The sequence below is a fragment of the Pipistrellus kuhlii genome, unplaced genomic scaffold, assembly GCF_014108245.1.
Source record: "Pipistrellus kuhlii isolate mPipKuh1 unplaced genomic scaffold, mPipKuh1.p scaffold_m20_p_3, whole genome shotgun sequence".
NCBI lineage: Eukaryota > Metazoa > Chordata > Mammalia > Chiroptera > Vespertilionidae > Pipistrellus > Pipistrellus kuhlii.
The window spans coordinates 136,861,844-136,878,515 of record NW_023425529.1 but is presented as its reverse complement, the minus strand read 5'-3'; the positions used below and the strand labels follow the sequence as shown (position 1 = coordinate 136,878,515).

Sequence of the window (16,672 nt, the reverse complement as noted above, 5' to 3'; positions counted from 1 at the left end):
GATGGTCAAATTGTAGCTAACATTTGGGAGGTTTGAGCAGAAGGTCTGGGCACCAAATTGAGATGAGCTGGCGCAGAGGAAAGTGGCAGCAGACTGAAGGAAGCCAGGCTCAAGAGGCAAGATGGCAGGAGCAAGGCCCTGAACCTACAGGAGAACAGACTGCTGAGTGAGGGGAGACAGGGAACATGCAGAAACATCTGGGGAATGCAAAAGAGAAACCGTGGTAAAAGATGGAATGTCCAAGACTCCTGTGTCATCAGACTCAAACACTGTGATATGAACAGCAAAAAGTGACCTTATAGAAACATGAAATACTTAGGTGACAAAGACTGAATTAAAATTACATAAATTTGAATTGCTAAATATCAGTTTATTTTTCCTGACTTCTGAGTTAGCAGAAAATCTTGGAGAAACAGGAGAAAGACTCAAAAATATTCACAATGGAGTGGCTTGTTTATGAGCTAATGTTAAATTTGCAACTCACAGATCAAGTGCAACTTGGACATGGTCATGGAAGGTAGAGAGATGTTATTTTTTAGATCCCTGTAAACTGGAAGATTGTAGCCAATGAAAACATGGATGATACTTAAAGTTCCCTCGGAGGACTCTTACGTTAAAAGTTAAATGGTAAAATAAATAAAAAAACAGGCCTAGTCAGTTTGCCTTGGTGAACAGAGCATCGACCTGCAGATTGAAGGTTCCCAGGTCTGATTCCGGTCAAGGGCACATGCTCTGGTTGTGGGCTCAATCCCCAGTGGGGGACATGCGGGAGGTAGCGGATCAGTGATTTCTTCTCATTGATTTTTCTACCTCTCTCTCCCTCTCATTTCCTCTCTGAAATCAATAAAAATCTATAATAATAAAAGGATAATATGCTAATTAGACCAGACATCTTCCGGACATCATTCCAGACATCCTTCCTAAGGGAGCCAGGCCGGAGGGAAGCCAGCCGAGTCCCGGATGCCTGCGGGCTGTCGGAGGAAAGTCAGCCCGGGTTCCAGGGGCCTGCTGGCAGCCAGAGGAGGGAAGCCCGGGTCCCAGGTGCTGGAGAGATGATGCCAGGGAAGGAAGGCCTACTCTCCCATGAATTTTGGGTCTCTAGTATACTAGTAAATAATAATAAAATGAGAAGAGTAGTCTCAGTGTAAGAAAAGACATCTTAAAGGCTTCCATTTTAATCCTGCCTTTTTGCAAAAGATAAATTAACCTCAAGCACAGTTGCAGTTACAGAAAAGGGTTTGCAGGTAGTCAGAAGCAAATAATAGCATAATAAGCTCTAAGTGATAATAGCATAATAATAGCATAATAAGCTCTAACTTCATCCAGAAGTATTATTGTTCTTCCAGGATCCCCTAGAAGGTGACTAATTTGATTGACAATTCATTGGTTTGTTAACAAGAACAACAACACAACATTTAGAAGGAATTTGCCAGGGTGGAGATGCAGGTTTAGGCACTGGGAACCAGGAAATACAGCCCAGGTCTGTCCTAGGAAACCCAGGGAGAGAGAGGAGATGCTAGCTAAGTTTATCATTTAACTGTTGTGTAGCATGACTGGTGCAAATAATAACAAGGTCTGGAGGTGAAATAAACTTTGCCTTCACAGGGGCAAAGAGAAAGTTACAAGGGCCTAAACATTAGTAACAAAGCTAATCTATTACGTATAATGCTTTCACAGGTAAAACAATTTCTGAACAAAATTCATATTATGTGTGATGTTCCATCACACTCACATTCTCTCCCTTGGCGACTATGTGGACAATTCAGGAAAACATACAAAATGTCAGAGTCAACTCACTACATGGACATGGAGATTATAGACTCCACCCCCCCCCCCCCCCCCCCCCCCCCCCCCCAATCCGGCAAAATCCCAACAGTCACTGTTCCTGTGGCCATGGCTCCTTCCTCTCTGAGACTGATACCACAGGCACTGTAAAGGTGCTACATCTGTACTTGAGCTGCCCTTAGTAGTTAGGATTATTTGAAAGAGACCTTCCTTGTCAGAACAGGGCCCTGACTCGAGGCCCAATTGGCAGGAAATTGATCTCTTGCGTCTGTCACAGAAATATGTAGCTCAGCAGGGTAGAGTGTCATGTTACGGTGCAGGTGCATTGCGGGGGAGATGACGTGCTGATGGCCAGGGGGCGAGGAAGCCCTGTTCTCTTTCACAGCAGAAGACAGTAGTGTTGCAAGGACAAGGAGGACAACTGGCATGCCTCACATTCCTCAGGGTTGAAAACAATCAAAGGTGGGGGAATGAGAGAAAAATCAAATTTCTACAAAGAGATGTCAGCAGTAAATTTAATGCAGGTGCAATATTCTCCAAACAAAGGACATTCTGTTTCTCCCATGGTCTGTGGCTCCCTGAAAACTTGCCCCTGCCTCCTCCCTGCTGTGTGTTTTTCTTTTTATCGGTGTAAGGTAGATTAAAATGTTGAGACCTTTCCTTGGCAAAAGTATTTTTAATGTTCTTAGTACAACTGTTGAAGAAGTATTAACTTCCCCCTAAGCTTAGCTTCACTGGGCATAACAGAGCTTTCTCTGCCTTCAGGTTCAATTTAATTCATTTGCTCAGCTTTGTATTTTCCCGATTGCTTCCATGTATTATTTTGACATGGTTTTCACCATGTGTTCTCCTTTGTATTTATAAAAAAGAATGTAAAAATAAAAAACCAAACATTTACTTTAGCTAAAATAGCAAAGTTATAAACTAAACACACACACACACACACACACACACACACACACACACACAAAGCTACTACAAAATCCCCACTATTAATTAAGATGAGGTAGAAAATATAAGAGACATAAAGATGCTAGTTATTTGGCCTTTATTTAGGCTGTCACAAGCAGAATGATTGCACGGCAATCAAGAGGCATGGCCTTCTGATTGGTTTTGCTTAGTGCTTGCTTAGTGATTATAGACTCTTCTCCGATAATAGTTTATCAGAGAAGGATTTCCTATGCCACTAGTGGAGCTTAAGTTTAGGCCTCACTCAGGTGGGTGAGGCATAGCAAGCCATTAAAGGGCTTTTCAAGTTTTTCTGTGTAGAGACTCATTTAATGGCGACACATAAGTGATAGCCACAGATGTCATGGTGTTGTATCTGGGTGAACTAGTACACAGGCAGTAGGAGTGTTTCTATCCTGGGATAGCCAGCAATAACAGAACTGTACAGAGAAGTGACTGCAAGCTATGACACTGTGTCCATTAGGTTTCTTAAAATTTGCAGAAGTATTTTCAGTCCCAGTTGGCTGCCCATTTTCATTTCAATATCCCTTGCCAAGCTCACTACACCTACCTTCTTCACCCAAGTGGCAATGGCATTTCTGGGGTTGGGAAAGTTGGAGACATGGTGCTTTTTATGGTTTTTAGTCACTTCTTCAAACAGTTAAGCTATTGGTAGCTGTTCTGGTGTAGAAAGACTCCCGGCTCAGTGGAGAGAGCGTCAGCCTGTGGACTGAAAGGTCCCAGGTTCAATTCTGGTCAGGGGCATGTACGTTGGTTGCCGGCACATCCTCGGTAGGAGGTTTGCAAGAGGCAGCTGGTTGATGTTTTTCTCTCATCGACATTTCTAGCTCTCTATCTCTCTCCCTTCCTCTCTGTAAAAAATCAATAAAATATATTAAAAAAATTGTTATATATAAAAAAAGACTCCCACTACCTATTGTGCCTGTTCACCTAAAGTAAAAGATGACATCTATAGATTATCAATTCATGGCCCAACTAAATGATTCACTACACAAGAAAACTTGAAGTGCCCTCTGATACTACAGTTCAGATATGACCAAAAATTGATAGTTTTGAAAATTGACACAAACCTAAAAATTAAAATTACATTACCAATACCAAATTGTACAATTGAAATTAACTTTCTAAAGTGTAACTAAAATAAATTTTTTTTTTATCAACTCTGAAGGGTTGACTGAATATCTTCCTGGTTCTATAGAAAATATTGCCCTGGGCAGTGTTGCTAAGTGGTTAAAGCACTGGCCCATTCATGGAAGAGTCATAGGTTCAATTCCTGATCAAGGGCAAGTAACTGGTTGCAGGTTCAATCCTTGGTTCCAGTTGAGGAGCATGTAAAAAGCAACCAATCAATGTGTCTCTCTCACATTGATGTTTCTCTCCCTCTCTCTCTCTCTCTCTCTGTTGCTCCCACCCTTTCTCCCTTCCACTTGTTCTAAAAAATAAGTGGAAAAAATATTACAAAATATTGTTCTGTGAAAAGGCAATTAAAGAGCATTCAGCCCAAAAGTATATGAAAAAATATATTACAGAAGAGGGTCACATAGTTAATTACTAAAGATAGTATGTTGCTCTACTGAATTTGTGATAATTGAAGTTGTAAATTTTTAAAAATTTGTGGTGATTGTATTTTTTCTCATTCTAAATAAATGTCCACTTTTATAATTGACTTTGATTTTATAAATTTATATTATATTTCTTTTAAAGGATTCTTCAAATTCTATATGTTTAAGTTCCCATTAAAACCTAGATCTGCTATGAGATTGGCAAGAGAAGTTTGGAAGGGGACTTTTATTGATAAAAGGTCATAACATGGGAAATTAGCATTGAGCAGCAATTATCCCTCTAGTACAGTTTTCTTAGAATAGTCAAATCAAGAGTGTAAAGACCACATAATTTGAAATTTCAAACTAAAAATTGATGACAGCATTCAGAAGGAAGATAAAACTAGATATACAGTGTCTACCAGAAACCTAAGGCACCCAAGAATCCATAGACATATTAGATATATTAAAAAGTAGACCAGATTTTTTGTCATCTATGAGTAGGAAGTCAAACCAGCTTTATTTGAATCTTATAGGACAGGAACGATAAAAAGCTGGAGTTGTTCAGGACATGCAGAGGCAGAATAACCCTTGCTTTATGTACCACTAAAGGCCCAGTGCACAAAATCATGTTTGGGTATGGTCCCTAGGTCTAGCCTGGAATCAGGACCATCTTTCCTGGATGCTGGCAACTGGCCCTGCAGAGCCTATTCCCCCTTCCTCCTTTCCCCCATCACCATCCAGTGATGGAAGCCTGACAGCCAGGGGAGGGACCAAGAGGTTGGCTATTCCCACCCAATCACCGGCCCTACCCCCACCGTTCTCCCTCTGTGTGTGGAGCCACCAGCAGGGTGGGGGCCTTGGCCTAGCACTGCCTGCATCCTCCCCCACCCACCAGACTCCCCGTTCACCATTGGTAGTGATTGGAGCCTGCTTGCTCACCAGTCCCATCCCTCACCACTACCCACCCCAGTTCTCTATTTTTCATCTGGCAATGGGAGCCTGATGGCCAGGGGAGGGAACTGAGAGGTGGTCAGTGCACCTCATTAGTGACTGGTTGAGTGGTCGTTCTGCCGTTATGGTCGCTGGGCTTTTATTATAAAGGATTATCTCCACTATACAGTTTAGGAAGTTGAACCTAAAATTAACAGCAGATTCTAGGTCATGCAACAAATATGAAAGATGGAGATGAATAGCTGTTTTGTTCTAAGCAATAAGGCAACAGACTTGAGGACAAATGCCACATGTTAATTCTGGTGGGACAAAAAGAAAAAAGGGACTCCAGTCATTGCTGAATTCAATGAGCCACTGAGCTGCTTACCTCCATTTCTTTCTATGAGGAAAATAAGCTCCAATTTGGTTAAACCATTGTAATGGGTTTCAAGTACATGCAGCTGGCGACCCTTATTTTTCAGTAACAAAACATTTGGTCCAGCTCTCACCATAGTGGGTATTGACCATGCACAAACCAAGGCTGTCGTACAAGGGAGAATGGTGGGAATAATTCATGATGGTGGGATCTGCTCTTTCCTCTCTGAGCCGGTCCTACAAGAGACAAATGAGCTCAGAATTCAATTAGACTATCTGCAAGCAGAGATGAATTAACAACATAACTTGGCTGAGAGACCCACTTCCTGCAAATGACCTGCAAACCAAGTTGAGTGAAATTCTCATGGTTTGAGCCTTTTAGGATTGGATTTTTCTCTGTCTGAAAGAGAGGACAACTTATTAGAAGAGGCAGTTTTAGATTCGGTACCTTGTGCCTTTCCCACATTCCTTCTACTAAAGTTCTATGCCAGATAGACCACATGGTTATTGGGAAAAAAAATGTTATTCTACATTTTTATATCCCCACCCAAAGTTGTTTCTAATTACATCAAAGCACTGACCAGTTAGAGTTCAGGAAAATGATCAATAGGAGCTAGTATATAAAAGCCTTTAACTCAGAAAACTATGTCCACACAGGATCTTTGGCTGTATTTATTCAAAGAATTGACTGAAGCAAATAGCCTGAAAGACTACTAAGTTTTGAGAGACTTATACTTTCTAAACAAACATCCAGGAAAGGACAGCATCTGCCTATGACTATTCAACCCCCAAAGCAATCCTTGGACTCTGAACTGTACTGAGAGCAAACACAACCTTAAAGGTGTGCTCCTACCCCACTGCTCAATGGTCAAAGGTGCGAAAGCTGCACTTCTATGCCACTGCTCAACATGGCAATGAAAAACAATGGACCAGAGAGATCTTCCTAGTACCCAAACTGAGGCTACCAGCTTGCTCAATGAAGAGTTACACTTATTCATATCACCAGGATCTGATACATGCCATGAATTATTGATTTAATTTTTTTTACAAATGTTAATTTAAATTGCAACTAATGCTGTTCTTATACCATCATTGTATTCAATATATTGGATGTTTTAGAGGTGGATAACTAGGCTATCGTAAAAGTGACACAATCCCAGAAATTCTTTGTGACCTCAGAGAGGGGCAATTATAATTTTAGGATATTTCCTGAAAGGAAAGTAATATTCCTATGTTTGAATGGCAGCCAATATTAGAATTATAGTTGAAATAATTCTTTGTTACCCAGGTGCATTTAACATATTACAGGACAATTAATATTACCAGCTCTTAGACACCAGATGCTACTATCATGCATCTCATCTCCCCAGTCCTCTTGACAGATTAAAATGTCTTCACACATTTTATAATATTTCTGAATACAGAATAATACAATAAATGAGTATCTGGATGTTGAGTAGCCAATGCTATAGAAAATGGCAGATAAAATTATTTGCCCACCAGGAAAGGAAAACCTGGGTCCCATACAGTGTGCGTGGCTACTGTATCAACCGACTCTACTCCTCTCCAGACTTCTTCATGAGCAAAATAAGTAATTCAATTATTTCCATCTTTTTTTGGAGTCCTGTTACTTGCAATCAAACTTACTTCTGACTGGATAACAGCAACATTTTGTGCCCTTATCTCAATAAAGTTTTCATGGGCTGTTGTGTGTGTCTGGGGAGGCAGGGGGAAGTAAAGAGGAAGAAAGGAGCAACAAAGTAAGTTGCAACTGCATGCTTTTGAGAAAGGCACTTAAACTCTGTCCCCACAAAAGACTGAATGCAGACAGTCTAAAGGAACCCAGAGTAAATGTTGGGATCCAACTAAAGAGGGAAGTGGGCTTGCGGAATTTGTCTTGTCAATAAGTCAGCTTATTTTATTTTTTTAAAATATATTTTATTGATTTTTCACAGAGAGGAAGAGAAAGGGATAGACAGAAACATTGATGAGAGAGAAACACCGATCAGCTGCCTCCTGCACACCTCCCACTGGGGATGTGCCCACAACCAAGGTACATGCCCTTGACCGGAATCGAAACTGGGACCCTTCAGTCCCCAAGCCGACACTCTATCCATGGAGCCAAACTGTCTTTGGCTAAGTCAGCTTATTTTTGCCAATACCATACGTATAACTTACAGGAATGCTCAAGTGTTATGGGGCAAAATGGGGTTCATTACTGTTATGAATTTTTTACTCAGACTCAAGGTAAACACACATTCCTGTGCCTCAGTTGCAGGACATCTCTTCTTGTCATAGGGGTGCTTTACCTTTATCCAAATGGATTGAGGCCTACCAAATATGAATAGTGCATTGTAGTCATGGCTATTACTAAAGCACTAAATCCTCCCTCCCCACAAAATGTCAGAGTTGAATCAAGATTCTTCCTTTTCAGATTAAGAAAATACATACTTTAAAGAGATAATCTGCCATCATACTCCATGGGAAATTTAAAGTGAGGTCAATGAGGAGTGTCACATACCTGCAGTCTCACTCTGAAAATGTCCCTGTAAGAGTTAAGTGAAGCGGGCACCACATACTGAAAATGCAATGGCAACAGCTGCACTCTGAGCGCCTTCTGCAGAAAGGAAAGAAAATAAGTTTTAATTAAATTGTGTTAATTGGTTTAGCTGATCTGGAAATAGAGAAAGGGCTCTGCCCTAATGTTGTTTGTTGGCTCAAGTCCACTTATCCTTGACATGAGAATAAAGGAATGAAGCAATAAAAAGTCTAGAGGTGCCCTGGTAGAGACCTTTAAGCGGTCCAAGGTTAAAGATGCTATCTCAGAGATGAACTTAAAATTCTGTTGCCAACTTAGAGAAGTCAGAAGTGCAAGCAAGAAAAGAGTGTGATTAAAATCCCTGCTTCCTTAAAGCTCTGCAAAGCTGCAAAGAAAAGGCAGGCATTCTTTCCATAATAGTGAGCACTTGTTAGAAAGAAAAGGAGAAGGTTGTGAAAGCATCAGGGTATAATGACCTTATTTCAGGCCACTTGGCGTAAGTTTTCGTATATAAGGGAACTGGAATTTGTTGCTTCACATAGTGTTTCTATGTGTAGAATGCAATTTATTTCCCTTAAAAACATATTTGATTTTATGATCCATGCCTGTGTTGCAGCATTTTAAAAATCAGTGTTATTTTTTTTAAATATTTCAAAAGCATAATATACTAATATAATCTACATTTTGTTTTTGTTTTTTGTTCTGTTTTGTTTTTTGCTTCTGGGGTTCGTTAAGCTGAAAGTTTAAATATAATCTAAATTACCAAAAGTCATTTTTTAAATGGCAAAATTCTGTGTGACACATAAAAAATACAAAGACTACCTAATATGTAGTTAACTTGATGTGGAAAAAATACAGATGTGACAATAAACCTGCTATGAACTGTATATTTGTACCCTCCCCCAAATTCATGTGTTACACTCCTAACCCCTAATGCAATGAAATTTGAAGATGCAGTGTTTGGGAGGTAATTAGAGTTAGATGAGGTCATGAGGGTAGGCTCTCATAATGGAAATAGTGCCTTTATAAGAAGAAATACTAGAGAGCTTGCACCCTGCCCTCTCCTCTCCCTTCCCCTCCACTCCCCTCCTTTTCCCTCCGCCCTCACTTCCCTTTTCTCCTCTCCTCCCTCCCCTCTCTGCTTCTCTCTTTTCTCTCTCTATGTGAGGGCACAGTGAAAAGGTGGCCAGAAAGAGAGCTCTCAACTGAATCCAACTATACTGGCACTCCAATTTTAAACTTCCTGTCTCCAGAACTGTGAGAAAATAAATTTCTGATGTTTCAACTACCCAGTCTATGGTATTTTGTTATGGCAGTCTACGCTGACTAATACAAAGTCATGAGGACAGTAATAAATGAACAGTAATAAGATTGTATCTCTGACTTGGTTTTCATCCATGACTGGGCTCTGAGACTGCCATTATTAATCTGTGACTTCGTGCCCCTCACACACTCCTGCGTGGTGATCATTTACTCATAGCATGATAACTGCTGACAGGAAGCACCTAACTATTAGTGACTCAGGCCGACACTAATAATGTGTGCTTCCCATCTATCTTGTATAGTGGAACAAATTGTGTCTCCAGAATTCAAATCGTGTCTCTTGAGAGAGCTGTATCAGCTGTTTCCCTTCTACTGGAAGGTCCATATGACTGGGCCTCATGCACTGTGGCCAAATGATGGTATGAATGAGACTGGGTTCTGCACTAGGAAGAGGAGTGGTAGAGGTAAATATGGGATAGACATAGCTATAGGAGGGGGCAATGCTCAGCTGGAGAAACTTATGTGGGGTAAGGCCAGGGGTGGAAAGAAGAAGGAGGAGACTTAATACATAAAAGGATAGGTACCCCCCTCCTTCTTTCCTTGTCAGGTACTTTTCTGAGTTTTCTTCTACCTTTTTGAGCCCCTGCCTGGCCCAAATACATACAAACATACATACATATATACACATATAGTCTTATATATGGACACATACAGGCCCCAGAGAGGGAGACTGAAAAATCTGAACAACTCTTCTGCATGGCCTCCTCTGATAAAATCACACAGTCAGCATCAGGGCCCTTTCATTCCATCATCTCTTCTGGGTGCAGAAAAGAGACCTTCAGTGTCACAGTATCTCCTTTCCCTCCTTTCCCAGGAGGCAAACTCTTACAGGGGAGTGAAGATTTCTCCCAAATATATTCAAGGTGACTACCCATATAGGCAGGTGTTCATTTCAGCATGCGTGCTTTACCTTCCAGAAAACTCATTCTTCTAGGAGAGCAAAAGGATGAAACCCGAGTGCTAAATGATCCCTTACCCCAGTGAGCTTGTGCAACTAGTCTGGGCAGTGATGACACCCACAATCTTGCCCTTTCCCTCTTGTGCAGGGCAGGGGTCAGCATCTAAGGAAAATTGTTCAAGAAATGTGTCCTTTTAAAAAGAAATCTACTGTTGTGTTATAAAAATAATACCTTCATTTAATTAGTGCTACATAACAAATTATAGTTGACCCTTGAACAAGACCAATTTGAACTGCACAGGTCCAATTACAAAATGTTTGTATTAGTGGACCCATGCAGTTCAAACCCATGCTATTCAAGGGTCAACTGTATTTTTTATCTTCAGTTGGGAATCAATGAAGAACCCAACTGAATATATAGTAGCTACATGTGGATTTCCCACTGCACAGGAGGTCAATTTCCCTAACTCCTCTGTTGTCCAAAATTTAGCAGCTTAAAACAATACATGTTTATTATTTTACAGTTTGGGGAGTCAAAAACTTGGATCCTGTTTCATGTTCTCTAACAGGATTCTAACCACAGTATTAGGTTGGGTCTGCAATCTGATCTGAAGGCTTGACTGAGATATCATCCTGTTCTCAAGGTTGTTGATGGGAGGCTGTCCAAAGTTCCTTGTCAGGTGGGCTTCTCCCAGATGGCAGCTTGTTCATCAAAGTCTGTAAGTCAAGAGGTAATAGAGAAAGTCTGTTATCAAGACAGAAGTCACAGTCTTATGTAATTAATTATGAAAATGGCATCCTATCATCTTGACTATATTCTATTGGTTAATAGCAAGTCCAGTCTACACTTAGGAAGAGAGGGTTATTGAGAGGTGTGCATTCCAAGAAATGGGGATCATCTAGGGCCAACTTAGAGGCTTCTTATACTAATCATCAGAGAACAATTAGAAAATGCAGAAAAATTAAAAGAAAGCTATGACTATGACAGATAGTCAATCACCCACATTGTATTGCTTCTTTTCTTTTTAGTCTTGTCTTTTATGCATAATATTTTTAAGACTTTAATTATTATCACACTCTGTAGAGTAAATACCACTTTAAAGAAATTTCCCACTAAATTTAATTTGTTTACTGATTAATTTATTATTACTGAACTCTCTTTAAAAACATAATTTTTAAAGAGAGTGCAGTAATAATAAATTTTTACATTAATAAACCATCAGATGGTTTATTAATGTAAACAAATTCCTTTGTCATTGGTATTTAATAATTATTTTCATATTATAAATAGTCACACTGGACATCTTTGTGTACTTTTTCCCCCCCCCTATAGTTTGTCATCCCCTTATCATTGATTCCCAGAAGTAAGTTCTTAAAGTTAGAATTAGTTAAAGACATTTGGTAAATATTCTGAGCCATTTCCAACATCAATAGTATTAACATGGTGGCAGGTATTAGATGAAACTTCAGACAGATCAATAACTTACGGGAAGTGCTAACAGAGGTAACAGGTGGCATCTTGGGTGAAACACTGATTATAAAGAAAATGAAGACAGGGAAGAGGCAGAAATTTGAGCAGGATGATTGCTGGTGTTAGAAAGTCTAGGTAGTTGGGGGAAACAACCATTGAACTAATGAAGAGGTAATGGATGGGATGCCAACATGTAAGTGAATAGACAAGAGAAATGAACATGAAGATAATAGGAAGGAAGCATAGGTTTTCTAGGTAAATACTCAGGGATGGGTCAATATGTCTGATATTCAGCTATTGATGACGAAGGTAGGGACTTCATTATGGGGACAGGGCAGAACATGACTAGGCCAGGCTTTGATTCTGATGATCAGAACAATTAAAATCATGTTCTTTCAATTCCCTCAATAATAAAAGTATTGCTTCCACCATTTATGATTTGGCTGAGCCTATTGATGGGATTTAATTGGAGAATGGAGGAATGAGTGCTTAGGGAGTCATGCTGCTACTTTCAGCAAGGATCCCTTTGTATAATGGGAACAAAGAAAATGCCAAATTTTATGAATTAAAAATCAAGAATTATCTCATTTTTAAGAAATTTAATTTTAATCATGTCTTTGTATGAATGTATAACAATTTTTTAATATATTTTATTGATTTTACACAGAGAGGAATTGAGAGGGACAGAGAGTTAGAAACAACGATGAGAGAGTAACATCGACCAGCTGCCTCTTGCACACCCCCCACTGGGGATGTGTCCGCAACCAAGGTACATGCCCTTGACCGGAATCGAACTCGGGACCTTTCAGTCCACAGGCCGACGCTCTATCCCACTGAGCCAACCCGGTCCCGGCAAGTATATCTTAATTTGGGGAATGAGAAAGGGTGGAAAATGTCCACCTGTGTATGTGGATTTTGTACAAAATATTATTATGAAATTTGCTCCTGGGGAAAAGAAAGGGAAACAGACTACAGAGTGTGTTTAGAATTCAGATGGCAAGTATGTCTTGGCATAAAATACAGTGAGAATAAAAAATAACTTTCAGGTTGGTTAGCAAGATCTAGCTAAAAGAAAAATTCAATTTATTAACTTTATTTCTCCTAAATGAGGTAAAACAGTAGTGCCAATAATAAGTAGAATTCCATCTCTCTCTCAGTAGATATTTGGTGAAGAAATAAACACTGAGAGAGAATCCCCTCATATCTCATGGGACAAGGCTAAGGAGAGGGACCACTGATGAGAGAGTTAGTCCTGCAACATGATAAGAGGTCTGAGCCCAGCTCATAGACTGAAGCTAAGAGTTTGGGATTCCAGTCACAGTGCTTGGATGCTGCTGCATGGAGACTGAATGCTGCCCTTTCATCTCTCCCCAGCAGAGGAAAGAGGGGAGACCACATAACTGAGCTGTGATCCAAGAGAGGCCAGTAACATCACATTTGGAATTCTGCCATCCATCCCATGTTGAAGAACACCAATTTACCAGGGACTACCTTGGACTTTGGATGAAAGAATGAAAGGTAGGTATTTGTTTCTAGTTTTTGTTTTGTTTTGTTTTGTTTTCCCCCATCTCCCCCTTCAAATAAACTGTTCTCATTGTTTCTAGGGGCTTGTTGTAAAGACTGGTCAGTTTGGCAGGAGTCTGATTGTGGAAACCTATTGTTAACACTGCTGGTATGGTAGAAGCTTGTGTGTGGGAGGACTGGGAAGACTTAAATAAACATCTGTAAACTACTCATTCTAGTTCAGAGGTCAAGTATACAACAATCCATAGGAGAAACTTGGACTTTATGACAAAGACAGAAGAAAGTGCTATGCAAACAAATCTGCTAGCTGAATATTGAGAGCAAAAATTAAAGCAGAGGCTGATTGTCATTTTGAAATTTTAATAGGATCACCTAATAAAAGTTATTATTATAGAGCATTTACTATATGAAACTGATAGAACTATCTAGTAAAAGCAATATATGGAGTGTGGATAAAATGTTGCCTGTAGATGAATTCTTGTCCTCTTAATAGTTTTATTACAAAACATGTTTGGATAAAACGATAACCATTAAGCTCACAAACATAGAAAATGAATAACTAAGTCATACTGTAGAAAAACACATTTAAGATAAATGTAAACTTTTTAGATAAATGTAAGCTACTACCGTGAATTATTTCTCTCTGGTGCTCCTAACCAGTGCTTTAAGACCACTAGTACTGATGATATTAAAGTAAAAAAAAAAATCTCCCAAATACCAGACTTACATATGCCATGACCTAGAGTCATTTACTGCACAATTTCTAGTATGTGATCTTCTTTAGGGGAGGTTCTGTGTTATCCGGTATCCCTAATGTCTAATTAAGTGCCAGGACATTCAATAAAATTTCACTAAATGAACATTTGAATAAATACTTTCTAAAACCATATATTTAAGCCACATGTATTCTTGATGCAGCGTGCCAAATAAATGTTTTATCCAATTTAATCCTTACTCAGATCTCTTCTTATTCTTAGTTTTCAGGAGAGAGAATTCTCAAGATCTAAATGATAAAAGCATATTCATCACCACTTAAGAACACTGTACTTTTCCTCCATCTAACCTTGACTAATTCTCACATGTATTTCAGAAATATGAATAACGCCTTCATGCAATTCACATAAGGCACAGAAAAGAAGTATCATCATTTCTGGTTTAATTACAGATTTTGAGGTTAAGATGACTCATGAACAGCTGAGCAGCCAGTCAGGAGAAGAAACCAAAATAGAACGGAAACGCCTCCATTCCCACCCCCACGCTCAACCTCCAGCCTCCAGCGCACCCTGCTTAGTTGATGGAAGCGTGATGTGCCTGGGAGTGAACTGTGAAGAGCTTCCTGCAAGTTAATGAGCTGCCTGAGGAAGAGTGGGCTCTCCCTGGAGACGAGTGAGCACAGCTCACTCTCAGTGCAGCTGATAAAAATGAAAGACTTCGCAAAGCAGCTCCTTGAACGTTGAGATCCTGTTGTTTGGAGGAAGATGATTCATTTACCTTTAACTGAGTAATGTTCAGAAATCATCATCCAAGTCACCTAAACGGAATAACTTTTACATCCCAGAAAAAAAGTAACCTTAAAAGGCAAACTATCTCATGGGTAGATGGGCAAAGGTGAGCATGGTATGCTGTCTATGTGGGGAAATAATTTTTTTTTTATTAAAGGAATTTCTCTGATTCTTTTATCCACACAAGAAAAGAGTAGTAAGGCATGCTTCCATAGCAGACTATATACTAAATTACTTTTAAAAAAATAATAAACAATAGCCGAAACGGGTTTGGCTCAGTGGATAGAGCATCAGCTTATGGACTGAAAGGTCCCAGGTTCGATTCTGGTCACCGGCATGTACATTGGTTGTGGGCACATCCCCGGTGGGGGGTATGCAGGGGGCAGCTGGTCAATGTTTCTTTTCCATAAATGTTTCTAACTCTCTATCCCTCTCCCTTCCTTTCTGTAAAAAAATCAATAAAATATATTTAAAAAAATAATCAACAATAGAATGTAGCAGGTATCAGTCTTTGACATGCAAACAAATTATTTTGGGAATCCTTAAGGAGCTTAAAGGTAACCTGTAAAGTGTGTTTAAAAAATATTAATAGTCATTCTGTAACTACAAATAAAATGGCCCTGGGTAGATGAATTCAGAATTACACCTGTAACAGATTTGATAAAGTTAAGATGCACCTTTCCCTCCACCATCCAATTCAAATAATGATGTTGTCCAATGTAAATACTGGTTTCCAGTAAGCAGAGCCATTCTTTTTCCTACACCTCTGGAACTGAAAGCACACACATCTATTTTACTTACTGAGGCTGCCTTCATAATTCCAGTGGGCTGGCTTCTAAGAGAAGTTTTATAACTCTTCTCCATCAAGTCCTTTGCCACATTACTATAGCTTATAGCAATGCCCCAAACCAGACAAATAAGACAAAAAGATAGTTATTAAAACCTTTGTTTAATTCACCCCACTTTTCCTATTACTATTACTGTCCACCCCACATTCACATTGTTATTTAATTGCCTCTCACATCCTACTGGTTTGACTTCCTCTGCTCTACTCTCAGTGCTTATGGTTCTTTGTGTTATCATTAATCTCACCATTCCCTGAATCTAAACTTCTAGAGTCTATGTTTTCAAATGTCCAACCCTCCCACCTCCTCTTGAAAAACAAACCTGAATACAAAGCAGTCCAGCCGTTGGATATAAGGAGAGGAACCTACAAATGAGAGAGACACTTGCAGAATATAAACCAGACACACGTGTTACACTCCCATCTGGCCATAAAGAACAGCCCAAGCCTGATAGGAGGACTTCAGCCAAAACAGAAGGTTCTTGTGGTGAGACAGCTGATACGGTCAGGCTGTAAAAACCTCTCCACTCCTTCCTGCGGCCACTGGATTCCACAGGCTTGCAGGTGGCAAGAACCACTGAATTTTCTGTGTGCTAGTCAGAAGCTTGCACATGGTATGTGGCTTACAACACGATGATTTCAGTCCTTGAGCAAACTCAGATAAGACAGGGGATAATGTTTCCCTGCTTACCCTGGACATCGGCCCATGGAAGCGAGGCAGTACTGTCAAGCAACGTTTTCTAGGGAGTGTTCGTAAAATATGACACAATTTCTGTATAATCTAGCAGGTTGGAGGTTCGATGGCCTCCAGTGGCTTCAACACACTCTATATGTAATATACATAAGACATGTCACTCTAAAGACAACTATCCTTTGGACTAATCCAGTGGGAAAGTTATATTTGGCTCATGGATTTGTTTTCAAGTCCCTGTATCCACACAAAGTTTGACAATAATTTCTTTTTGGAA

The 16,672-nt window shown here is 39.8% G+C and overlaps 1 long non-coding RNA gene across 1 annotated transcript; it reads left to right on the top strand.

The window, feature by feature from the left end:
• The first annotated feature begins 13,186 nt into the window (after positions 1 to 13,186).
• Positions 13,187 to 14,799, top strand: LOC123653093. Its single transcript, XR_006742722.1, has 2 exons — positions 13,187 to 13,352; positions 14,524 to 14,799. It is a non-coding gene; the product is annotated as an uncharacterized LOC123653093 (long non-coding RNA).
• Positions 14,800 to 16,672: the final 1,873 nt, after the last annotated feature.